The 12,568-nt window shown below is 37.5% G+C and overlaps 1 protein-coding gene across 1 annotated transcript in view; it reads right to left on the reverse strand.

Moving 5' to 3' along the window:
- The window catches only part of LOC117416188 (prickle-like protein 1), a 32,600-nt gene extending 21,615 nt beyond the window's left edge, over nucleotides 1–10,985 (reverse strand). Inside the window, exon 1 of the mRNA XM_034027264.3 lies at nucleotides 10,676–10,985. The gene's annotated coding sequence lies outside the window, so the exon portion shown is untranslated. The remainder of the gene's footprint in view (nucleotides 1–10,675) is intronic.
- Between the last annotated feature and the right edge of the window lie 1,583 nt (nucleotides 10,986–12,568).

Here is a 12,568-nt window from a genome sequence, read left to right on the forward strand (position 1 = left end):
GAAGTAACAAGGTCATGTATAGGATACCAGGACATACTGTTAGCAATGATAAGATGCTGTTATCTGTCCAGGAATGTATGAAACCCAGAGTCAATGCCAATAAAAGATTAGCAAGAACCATGGGTGTGTGGGGGGGGGGGGGGGGGGAATATAACTGGCAAAGTCTCAACTTTGTCTAATCTGTAGATCCATTCTAAAGATTTCTATTAGTTTACCATAATCAAGTCATCTGCCCTATGTTGAAATATCCCCTATATCGAATAATACTCACAGGCTCAGTGAAAATATCACTCCTAGAAGTTATGGGAATTTTAATTTGCATGACTGAGTGAAATAGCCAGCGAGTTTGTCATGCTGACATTTTCAGTGCTTTAAATTGTGCCAAAACCATAATGCAACCGGGTTGGGGGGGGGGGGGGGGGGGGGGAGAGGAGGAGGAGAGAATAGGGGGCTCAAACAGAACATGCATAGAGAAACAAAACATCAGATCTTTTTCTATTCCACAGAAATTCAAAAAGGGGCAGCCGTCAAAGAATCTTGCCCTGCACTTTACAACCCCATCTTTTCTACAGACACCAGGATCCCACAACAAAGCAAAAGCTGACAATGGGTCAATATTTAGTTTTTTTTTTTTTTTTTTTGACCGAATTCAGAAATCATTTGAGGCAAGAATTGAGTCTCAATGATGTAGTGGTTTTAGGAACAGCTGAGCTCTATCTGAGAATATTCCCAGTCTATTTTCAGTTATAGATCAAAACATTTAGAGAATCCTTAAAAGCCCCTCAAATAATAATAATAATAATAATAATAATAATAATAATAATAATAATAATAATAATTGACTACAGAAGAGATCAGATCTGCAGGGATGTGGATGAATGCTACAGCCTGACTTAAACATCTAGTTAATTGCGATCATTTACTTTCACTCAGAATTAATAGAAAACATCTGCTTAATGACGAGGCCTGGGTTTGTTTTGATCAGCTGTCCGTTTATTATTCCATACCTGACTTATGAATGTATCCCGTCATGGGCATTTCAAATCATACTTTTGTTTAATGGCTCCAATGACTTATTATTATTATTAACTTGATGAAACTGAAATAGGAAGTTTGTTGCCCCGTTTCATACCTCCGTATCAAAACCCAAGCTTAAAAGAGCTGGATAACAAAATATGCTGACTTCCTTTCCCCTGCAACAATTATTAGCAGTTTGAAAAAGGTCAAGCAGAGGGTTTTGAGGGAGGTACACTGAGCTTCCTGTTTCAAGCAGCCAGATGGGATTAATACAACATATTCTACGTTACTAAGCTTTAAAAACCGAATAATGAATATGCACGTATCCAATTCGAACATCAAAGCTACTCTCATTCTGGGCAATGTTTGTGCTTATTTAAAATTATTTCTCTTTAAAAAAGGACAACTGATCAGAGATCAGACATTTAAGTTGTATAGAATTGGGGTTCAACAAGGTTGACAAAGCAATCTTGTAACTACAGTTGGCTTTGCATATTTTACTACAGGCACCTTAAACTCTGTACACCTTGTGTGCAGCTGGCTCACAATATTACCGCCACCCCTCAACAAGAAGACTTTGTGAGCATTCCAAACAAGTTTCCCTCTTTGAACTTTAAAACTCTAAGGGAGGACAAACAAGCCTTCTTTTGTAAATCTACAGAGCCATTGTAGGTAGGACCTTTTAATTGAAGGACTGTCCCAGGTTGGCAACTGTTAATATTGACCCACCTGTAAGCAGGCCCCTAACCAACCCACAGCATGAGCTTGGAGATTTCCCTGTGAAACACATTATATAAAATAGAAACATTTACAACCCATTTAGGTTCAGCTGTGCTCCTTTTAAAACGACCCAATTACATTTGATAAGCCCAGACAACAAGCATGATTGTTCACACCCCCCCCCACCTCCCCCTTTCCAATTTTTACTGGTAGATTAATTAGCCATAGTGTTTGTAATACTCAGGTGTGTCTAATTAAGCTCATAATACCATGTTAGTCTTTTCCAATCAAGAATTCAGAATTTCTTTAAACCAGATGTACAGTAAGCGTGCAAAAAAAAAAAACACAGTATTTGTGTTGTGTTCTAGAAGATGAATATCTGGAAAACTGCTGTTAAGAATCTCTCAGGATGCCACAATGGCTTAAAAATAATCTAACCACAATATGTAAAGAAGTGATTTTTTGAGCACATGTTTCCAATTGTGGTCTCCATTCCATTCTATTCCACTTTAAGTAAGAATATTTCAGGCCCCTGTAGATAGAGCATTAGTTAATATACAGAGCTTCCAGCACATGAGCACAAGTGCTTAAGCATTTCACTTGACCGCAGTCTAAAAGTGGATCCATTCTACACCGTAAAATTTGGCATCTGGATTTGACACGAACTGGAAACAAGTGTGTCCATTAAATTGATCCAAACAGTGTTGCATCTACATACAAACATTTAAATATTAAATTAGGACCAAACCTTTAATTTCACTTACAAAAGTTTTCAAAATAATTGTAACACAGAAAGCAGTCATGCAAAACATTTAGAAGACTGTTTACAGAAACTCTGTTTGCAAACCCAACAATTTCATAAGGAATTGTTGAGAAAAAAAACACACCACATTCATATACCAAAACACACATTTTAGACTAACAACCATGTTATTGAGAGGTAAACTTTCTTTACAGATCCAGATGTTGAAGTGCCTAAGGGAAATTCCAGCAGGACTCTCTCTAGTGGAAAGTATACTGACTGCTCAAACACAGGCATTCACTTGTTTCACTATACAGTTGATTTATTTTAGATAATTACATTTGCCCAAGTAGTCTGGCCACTTTACTGGATTTAAAAAAAAAAAAAAAAAATCGTGGGTCAGTGGCACAAACACACCACTTACAAACTTAATGCCTTCGACCTCAGTAATGTCTGCGCCCAGTAGTTACTAAAAACAGTGGTTTCATACAATGCAATTTGTGTGAGTTAGCAACAGAAATGCATTTGTTTTTTCTTACACAGAAACACTTTCACAGGCAAGATTCATCCTCCAGCATCTGCTGGAGATATCCCTGAGCACCTGACGGTCGACAGGAGATCTTCCATTAAGCTCTCCAATTGCTACCAGCTCCGGAGCATATTCCACGATCTGTAGAATATCCGGCAGACAGTGAATCAAGTGCTCTCTTTGTAATCAAGCCAAAGGCTCCTGTACGCTCTGCAATCAGGGAAAAAAGATGGACGGTGGTTTGCGGGTTACATATCTATCAACAGCAGTTTTATTTAGTACGCCTTTATAAGGGTATACAGTAAGCAGGCAGGATACTTGTAAGGTGATCTGGAAACCTTTATGGTTGAAAACGGTAGGATGCATAGATTTGGTGCTTCTGTCAAACATGGGATATTACTTGTGGGAACACATCACAGCAAATAGACACTTTACTAGATGGTGTACTTGCCCCAACATGCTTTATAAGACAATAATCATATTTCCAGATGGAGAACAAAGGGGATGACCAAGATACTCTAACTTTCTGACCTTGCCCCAGGACATGAAATTCTAATTCCAGAAGTCACTGATTCCCTTTTTTTTTTTTATCCACCTTAAAAACAAAATGCTCCTCAATAATAGCTGTGGGCATCCCCCCAGCAGGCTTAATACTGGTAGAACATGTTAGTACTTTGTCAAACTTCCTATTTCCAAAAATGTACATCATTGAGTTCCATAACCAGAAACTGTTGGTCTGCCCCACTACAGAATCAAGCCGTTTATGGTGGGTTGGTTCTGCATGACCCTAGGGATTATCAGATGGGTGTCTACCACCTCCTAGAGGACAGGACTGGAACAACACTATGTTTAAAAAAAAATAAATAAATAAAGAATGGTGTATGCAAACTAAATATTTGTTTCCTAGTCTGCTGCTGAACAGATAAAGGCTGTCCCGCCATCTGGATAGTTTTAAAACAATTATTCTAAGTTTTTCCTATGTAATTGAATTTTTTTAGAGTAGGGACCATAAACAATAACACATGGAATGCATTTATATTTAAAGCAGTAAATGAAATTGCTCCCCCCCCCCCCAAAAAAAGGGGGTGGGCACTACAGTATGCTTACCAGAGCAGTCTTGTAATTAGATTGGAGCAAAAATAAAAAGCTGCCTTTGAAACCAAAAGCATCCACAACTGGTGCCTTTTATTAGTGCTGCCTGTTTAATGATGCCCACATGCATGTCATCTGAAATGCAGACAGTTTGTCCTTTCATCTAAAAACACTAGTTACTCTCAGTGTCCTTGTGTAGACTGACCTTTCCAAACCTCTCAAGTGACTGCAGCGCCTTTGCAATTATGTACCTTGGAATTTCTGATAAAAACAGCCTGCCAATGTCTAAAAACACAAATGTTCTGTACTCAAACCAATTAAGGACATGATGCATTTTAAAAAAATCAAACCTGTCTGGCATATATAGAACCAGTATCTAATTATCTTGGAGACATACCTGCCCTTCGGCACTTTTGGAATATCAGGTGGCAGTAATGCGTGCCAACGCAAGTCATAGATGTTAAAGCAGATGAATCTGAATGTAAAAAAATATATTTACACATACCTACAGAAACACACATTTCATTAGAAATGCATATTTTGGTGGTATATTTACTGTAATTCTGGTCCCTGTTCTTATACAAAGCCAAAAATGACAGCATAGTTTTGCGTTTATTTAAGCATTGAACTTGATTAACTTTAACTATGGGTTTGCAACAGTCTACCATATACAATAGCCTAAAAAGCTAAAAGGGTAACGTTTTGGAAAAAGTTGAAATTGTGAAAGTTTGCTGAAAGCGCCACCTAGTCACTAATTTTGTAGTGAACTCAGGTTGGCAAGAACACACTTCCATCTTGCTCTGCAGAAGGTACAAAAAAAAAAAAAAAGAAAAAGAAAAAAGTGCTTCCTTTCAAGCGTGGCAAATCTATTGACCGTAGGGGTTGATTTGTGTCTCTTATTGACCTTCTCCATTTCATAAATTATACTTGAATCTACCCCTCTGACAATGAAGACAAGCCCAGTGAAGCAGCCTTGTTTGGGAGGGGAAGGGGAGTAGGTACATACACCAAGCCAGGGCTCTGGAAAGCTATAAATGATTATCTTAGACTGGAGCTGAGCAACAATGTGGCCTCCACTGGCCAACTCATTTCTAAAAAAAGAAATCTCTCTAGGAGACTGAGATATTCTGAAGTTATGTCCTGACAGCATTGCCATGGCAATGCTGTTTTGTGTGCAGACAGACTTACTGTAAAGGGGTAGGGGAGCCTATAGGCCGATAATGCAAAACAAGACGTCTAAAATACTGTATTGTGTGTGGCTTCCGTTAACAGGGTGGTCTGATCATTTTACCCACAAATAAGCAGAACTTTGACAAGCAATATATGGTTATTGAACTATGACTGGCTTGCCAGATTTGGCCCCCCCCCCCTCCTTCCCCCCCCAATAAGCCTAGTGGTCATGGTTACCAAGTGCGTCTGCTATTATTAAGCCTTCAGCTCACTTTCATTGGACATAAATAACGTTAAGCATATGTAGCTAAACAGCAACCAAGAGCTTTAGCTACATTTTGTTGAGAAAACCCAAACAGAGTTTTGATTCCGCTTGAGCAAAATGTGCTTACAGTGCAGAACAGAGGGGATAAGAGGAGAAAATAAATACATAATTAATAAATACTGCAAGTAAAATGGTCTATTCTGAGATTACTTTTACTGTCTTCCATTTGTGCAAAGAGTAATTGTGTATGAAAAGCTTTTCAAGTCCTGCTACAATGTGTCACATTAAATAAATGCATGCTGAAAAGAATGCTAGGGAATGAGCACAGATATCTACATTTAGTCTGTGTCCATTTACTTACAGAAAGCCATCATTTAAAACAAGCCGCATATCATTTCTTTCCCCACTAAGCTGCCACAAACAGTTCTCCACAGCACACACTCTGTGCTTTGCTTCGTCTATGCGAATTCTCTCTCTCCACTGCTTTATGTCTTACATGACAATGTTATTTCTACAGTCCCAAAATGTGGAGGCTGTCTGGTCTACTTTCTGCATGTTTGGCAGTATCCGAGGATGTTTCTGGATAGGTGCGTGCCAAAGTGTTTAGGTTATTACTGAATTGCAAAGAAATCTATGATTAATTTGGCTAAACACAAACATTGCTTTGTGTACATTTTCAAACTGCTACGGTTCCAAGCACTAAATCAGCACTGCGTGAAGATGTATGCACAGCAGTATTTATTGCTCAGGATATTCCAGCACTCAGTGTATAAAGAACCTCAGTATGAACACTCTTGCTACCTTGCTGCTAATACTTCATATGGCACCAGAAAGCCATTCTGTAAACATGCCATAATAAAAGATGCATGGGGCAATTTGTCTGCTATCCTACCTAAATATGGAAGGTTATTCATGCTGTCCTCTCAACCACTAACCTGTGGTCTAAATAATTTGTCAACATATACATGTGCCAGCTAAAGTGTCCAATCTGGTCCCAGCTATTTTATAGAAGCAAAACTTGCTTAAACTAGTGCTTTATGGTAACGTTACAAGCCATAGACAAGCATAAGGGAAAGCATTGCCCATTGATAATGCAGAGTCTAGTGGTTGCTATTTCTCTGAAACAATATTTCTGAGCCACAATGTATTACAAATAAATAAATAAAAATAAAAAGGTCTTTATGAGAACCACGATTCCTAATTTGTTTGCTGCAACATGTTTTGGCTGTACCTCTGTAATTGACACATACCACCCGAGCCAAGAAACAGCTGATTTGTTATCTTTACAAGTGTAATCCTCTCAGGCTTCTTCTAGTGTAAAAATGATTACGCCTGTCACATGGGTATTAGATCATTTTAAATACATTTTCTACCTTTTACCAGCACATTTCATCCACAGACACAAAAAAGAGAAGGTCTTTGACTCAACTTGGAAAATGTCTTAAGCACAAATTACAGATATGTTATACAATATAATCAAATTAATTTCCCCTCAGACACAAACCAACACACTTGTTCAAGTCAGAGTAGCAGCCATTCTAAAACACTTTTTGGCACACAGCCATTTTTAACCATGCCAACAGTTTGTGTAACTGGAAACATTTCAAACACAATCACTACCAGAGTCAGACCATAATTATTAGCTTCCAGGATCTGCACCTCAGATAATAAGCAATTGAGCTAAATAGAAAAATGTGGGTGCTGAAAAAGACAATACCTGGTTAAACTGTTTTGTGGGAGGCATAGCAAAGAACTTAAGGAGAGCAGACCAGTCTTCTGGTAGCTGAGAATCAGAAAGCAAAATAAAATGTGACAATACTTAAGCAACTGAAATAGCAGCTGCAGTGATACTACAAACAGGTTTGCATGTCAGCAGAAATACCAGGCATTTCTGCAAGAAGGTCTAGTGAGGACCAAGCAACTAACTTCATTAATGAACAGTCCCAACTTACCTATAGATATTGTTTTTCTTATTTTGAAAGTGAAGGCTCTGCTCAAAATGTTTAGGTACAGCGAGCAACTGAGTAATTTGGTTGGGTATTTGCTTCCAAACCAAGCACCCTACTCTTGAACACGGACATTAAATTCAGCTGAAGTGCAGGCAAAACAAAACATTAGGAAAATCATTTAAAAGCTCAAGAGTCTGCCAAAGTGTAGCACACATGTGCCAACATCATGCAGATAAACACTGAAAGTTACAACCAAGATAGGCAATTAGACAATTTGCATAAATCAATGCGATCTAGACAAACTACACAACATAAGATCACACCCCCACATTGTGATAACTGGCAAAAGTGGCCATGAATGCTACAAGTGGCACGATGGCCTACAGTAGCCTAAAATAAAACCAAACACCAAACCAAGGTAGAAAGCCCCCTGTAAACCTCCCCTCCAAAAAAACTTATTCTGACAAAAAAAAACAAAAAGGAAATACAAATCATTTTGTCAGTTAATCAAGCACTGAGCATGCAAACATTTTTCAAGGCAAACATGCAGGCGTGTCAGTTCTGACGTCCAAAATGACTATCCCCCCCCCCGTATGATTTATGTATCTTTCTACAAGGCATAACCACCATGCGAGATACTGCTACGATGGAATTCCTCTGTCGTTTATACCTGCAGCGGAGTCTAATCTTAATGGCTTATCTATTAACCCAGAGGAGCCTTTTTACTTGACATTAAAATGTACATATTTGACCCAAGCTAGCCGATTACCATTAGCTTCATTATTTGGGTAAATAGTCGCCACACACTGCTAACATTTCACAAACTACAGTGGCCAAAGTGTTTGGAGACCATTATTTATCTAGAATAAGCAAATATATTGAGTGTACTTTTTTTTTGTTTAAGCAATTTGTAAGTCATGATAAAGACTAACAACAGTTTGTGTTTTTTATTTGTGTGTTAGAACCACTTCAAAAGGAACTGAAGACAGAAAATTGATTTGTATCCCTTTTATCATCAGCCAAATGATAAAGTAAATGCTTTTAAAATAACCTTTTAAAAAAAGCAATCTTGTATGATAAGTCAAAATTGTTCTGGGGTCAAATGCATGCACACAATCTTGGAATGTATTATAACAGTCCTGTAGGTAGTCGTGTCGGAGCCGAGATTTCTTCAGGCTCTAAACTGTAGCTCTCACCACTAGGGGTCACTGCTACCTTAATTAGAGCTTTTCAAAGACAAGCATTCCGACCTTCCTTTCAAAGTTTTTCATCATCATCATCATCATCATCATCATCATCATCGTTATTTTTATTGTACTTGAAAGGAAATTTTATAAATTAGGCAGATGGTTTTATTTTAAAATATTTTTCAGCAATATTCACTTTGGCTGGAGTTCAGAAGGGCCCCAGTTATAAGGACATAAACAAACCAACCAATCAACCAACCAAACTATAGCCCTAAAATCTATTTAGTAAAATGGTATTAAAATGGTATTAACATATTCAAAGAATGTGTATACATCATCTCTGTGGAAGGTTCACCATGTCCTAAAACAATTACTATGGCATAGTGTCAAAGTATCTATAAAAATAACATACAATTTGTCTGCAGAGCTATGATGAGGTGCTAACCAACTTCTCTCCCCACCCCCAATGTCACGTTGACCCCGGAATCCTCTGTATAAACATTGCACTTGGAGCCTGAGAACTCGGCCAGAGTCTTTCCCAACTCCTTAGCCAATGGAGTTTAAAGGCTGATGCTGGTCCCAGCAGAGTGCTATATTTTGTTTTCCTTTGCCCCCAGCTGTGGCCATAATGACAGATTGCTGTCCAAGGCCAGCCCCAGCCACCAGACTACAGGCATGCTGAATTAAAAACCTAAGCAGACAGCCAAGATAAATGGCTGCTGTTTACGTTTACAGTCCCCTGCTAGGAGTAAATATTGTTTGAAAGAAACAGCTTGGCAAATATTGCATCACTTTTTCTTCTTTCCTATTCACCAGCATCCTTTAGCATTTGTCAGTGCCTGACTCCAAATATATCCATCAGGTTGTCATGAAAATAATAAGAAAAGGGCAGGAGAGATATAGACTGTGGAGAAGAAGGAAACAATACTGCCACCTCCCTTGGTACTGGTAAAGGAGTATACTCAAGATAATACAAGGGTTGCGACTAGACACTTATTAGCTGAGGAATAATGGACAGGGAAAAGCTTAAAAGGGAACCAACCAGTTGTTGTCACCCAAGTGACAGGCAACAGCTGAGCTCATACATCTGGAGTCTGCTGGCGTCAGATGCACACCAAAACTTCAAGTAGTCTACAACAGTACTTTAAACTAGCTTTATTCAAAGGTATCCCTTTTTTATGTTATCTTCTTTTGATGTATTTGGAAATGAGGTCTAAATATCAGACAACTGGGGATCAAAGCGAATCCTAGTTAATATTACTGAAATTGGATAGATTTTTTTAAAATGTGATTTGTAGCCATATTAAAACACGTATTAACTATACATAAGTAGTGTAATGGTTATTGCTCAGACTGAAAATAACTATTCACATTCTATGCGATAAATATAACTCTTGCTAACTCCATATAAATTACTGTTACGTAACGCCTTCCTCTGCAATGAAATACTTTTTTTTTTTTTTCACGCTTGTACAATAACATTCAATTTACATAACACCACCGTTCATATGCTACAAATTTCTTGCTGAAAATTAGTTTTCTAAAGTCCCAGAAATAAGAGTTTAAGTGGGGCAATAATTATTCAAGACTTCATCAGACTACATTACTTTTGAACAACCTTTGCTCTGTGAAAAAAAAAAAAAAAAAATGAATTCACCCTTGTTTAAAAGAAGTCATGCTTTTAAATCACTGAAAAAGAGACTTTGAGTGAAATTCATATGCCAAAAGGGTTATGTAGAATAACTAGCAACACGACCACAAATATCCACAGTCTAATATTTCGATTTACAGACTCCCGGTGCCGTAAAAACCCCATTAAAAGTTTATGTTGTTAAGATACGGTGACAGCAGTCACTGGGAGACGCATTCCAAAGCGCACCATACCCAAACATTTTAACTTATCTAACTTAACTTTATAAACGGTAGCAATTATGTTTTAAAAAATAATAAATAATAAAAAAAACAACATTAAAACACGATAAACTAAATCGTTCTCAAGCTTACCTCAATAGTAACTGATACAAATACGCAAAATGTCCAGCCAAATACTCATTTTTTTTCTAGAACAGAATCACATTTGGTCTCATTAGCTTCAGTTCAGATGTCCACAAAATTGCTGCTCCGCAACGTTTCCACTCGTGGCTGCCCAGTCAAAGTCAGTACAATGTAAATGAATGCATTTTGAGGAGTGATTGAAGAATGGGGGTCTTGTTAGGCTTCAGCTGCAGAAGCTCTGGCATTTAAGTAAATAGCTTTCTATAGCAGTGACTCGCTCGCTAATGGGCTCAGTGCTTCATGCTCACTGAAATAACATTAACATCACTCCCAGCCTATTGGCTTAAACAATCGACCCACCAATCCTCACGACACTGAAATTCTTGGTAGTTAGGAAAACCTGGAGGGTTTCATCCAGCCAAAATTTGGATTTGCTGCACAAAACCTAAAGTTCTTTCTAGACCGTTATGACAGGGTGAATCGTTTAAATTTGTGTTTTCCTTTTTACCTCCATAAAAGGGCATTCTATATAATCAGATTACATATGTGATTACCTGAACACGAAGAATGATGTTTGCTGTATGTTCAGTGATGCAGAGCAAGGGTGAAAAAAAGTTCTCCAATTCACTGCCTTGCAAAATGTATGCTGGCAGCAAATAAGCTAAAAGGGAAAATTCTCACACTCCCATTTCACCTGAGTTGATCTTATATATATATATATATATATATATATATATATATATATATATATATATATATATAGACACGCACACACATGCACACATGTTCAATTGTATTCAATGTGGTTTTTAAAGGGAAAATCAGTGATGCAATGATCTGTAATACAGCTGAAAATATTGAGTATATTTAATTCAATTAGGTTGAATTATTACATTTATATTGTGAATTAAATGGACAGGATATTATGCAGCATACAATCAGCCTGCAGTTATTCCAGCTAAATTGACAGGCACTGACCCTAGTGGTTGTCTGGTGGTTTAGAAGTACCCACACACTGGTGGTTTGGATCCCAGCTCAGTCTTGACATGCTGTGTGCGTAAGTGTTGTACTGAAAAAAACAGTTTAGAGACACATGGGTTTATTTGCTTTAGAATAGCTATGGTATCCCTGTCTAAGCAGATTTTTTCAACAAAAAAATAAACCGTTGTATTAGTTGTTACCCTCTCGTTAACCATATCCCGATTTAAATGAAATCTTCATTATTTTTATTCAGTCAGGTGGAATCATTCATCTGTACAACCATTAGATAAAAACAAAGCTAAAAAAGAAACACTTTCTCTGTAAATATTACAGTGCATGGAATATTATTATTATTTATTTATTTCTTAGCAGACACCCTTATCCAGGGTGACTTACAATTGTTACAAGTTATCACATTATTTTTACATACAATTACCCATTTATACAGTTGGGTTTTTACTGGAGCAATCTAGGTAAAGTACCTTGCCCAAGGGTAAAGCAGCAGTGTCCCCCACCTGGGATTGAACCCACGACCCTCCGGGCAAGAGTCCAGAGCCCTAACCACTACTCCACACTGCTCCACAATAAAATAAAAATAATCAAATTAAATGGTGATTTAAGGTTTTTAAAATCTCCTTTGGGGTGTACATTTGTAAAATACATGCATTAGTTAGACTGCCTTGTCTTCCTAGTTGGAATTGTAGCCTTCACCTCATAACAGTTACTGGTACTGGGCAGGAGAAGTATACTGAAGCCAAACAATGTTGCATTCCAGATAACTAATTAGTAATGAAAATGTAATGTGCATTTAGCTATAACCATTTTACAATAATTTCATTTTTTATGCTCAGCTTCAAAATAACATGCAATTAAAATAAAATACAGTAAAAAAAAAAAAAAAAAAAAAAAAAAAATCTTATT

Source organism: Acipenser ruthenus, chromosome 7 (genome assembly GCF_902713425.1).
Source record: "Acipenser ruthenus chromosome 7, fAciRut3.2 maternal haplotype, whole genome shotgun sequence".
Lineage (NCBI taxonomy): Eukaryota > Metazoa > Chordata > Actinopteri > Acipenseriformes > Acipenseridae > Acipenser > Acipenser ruthenus.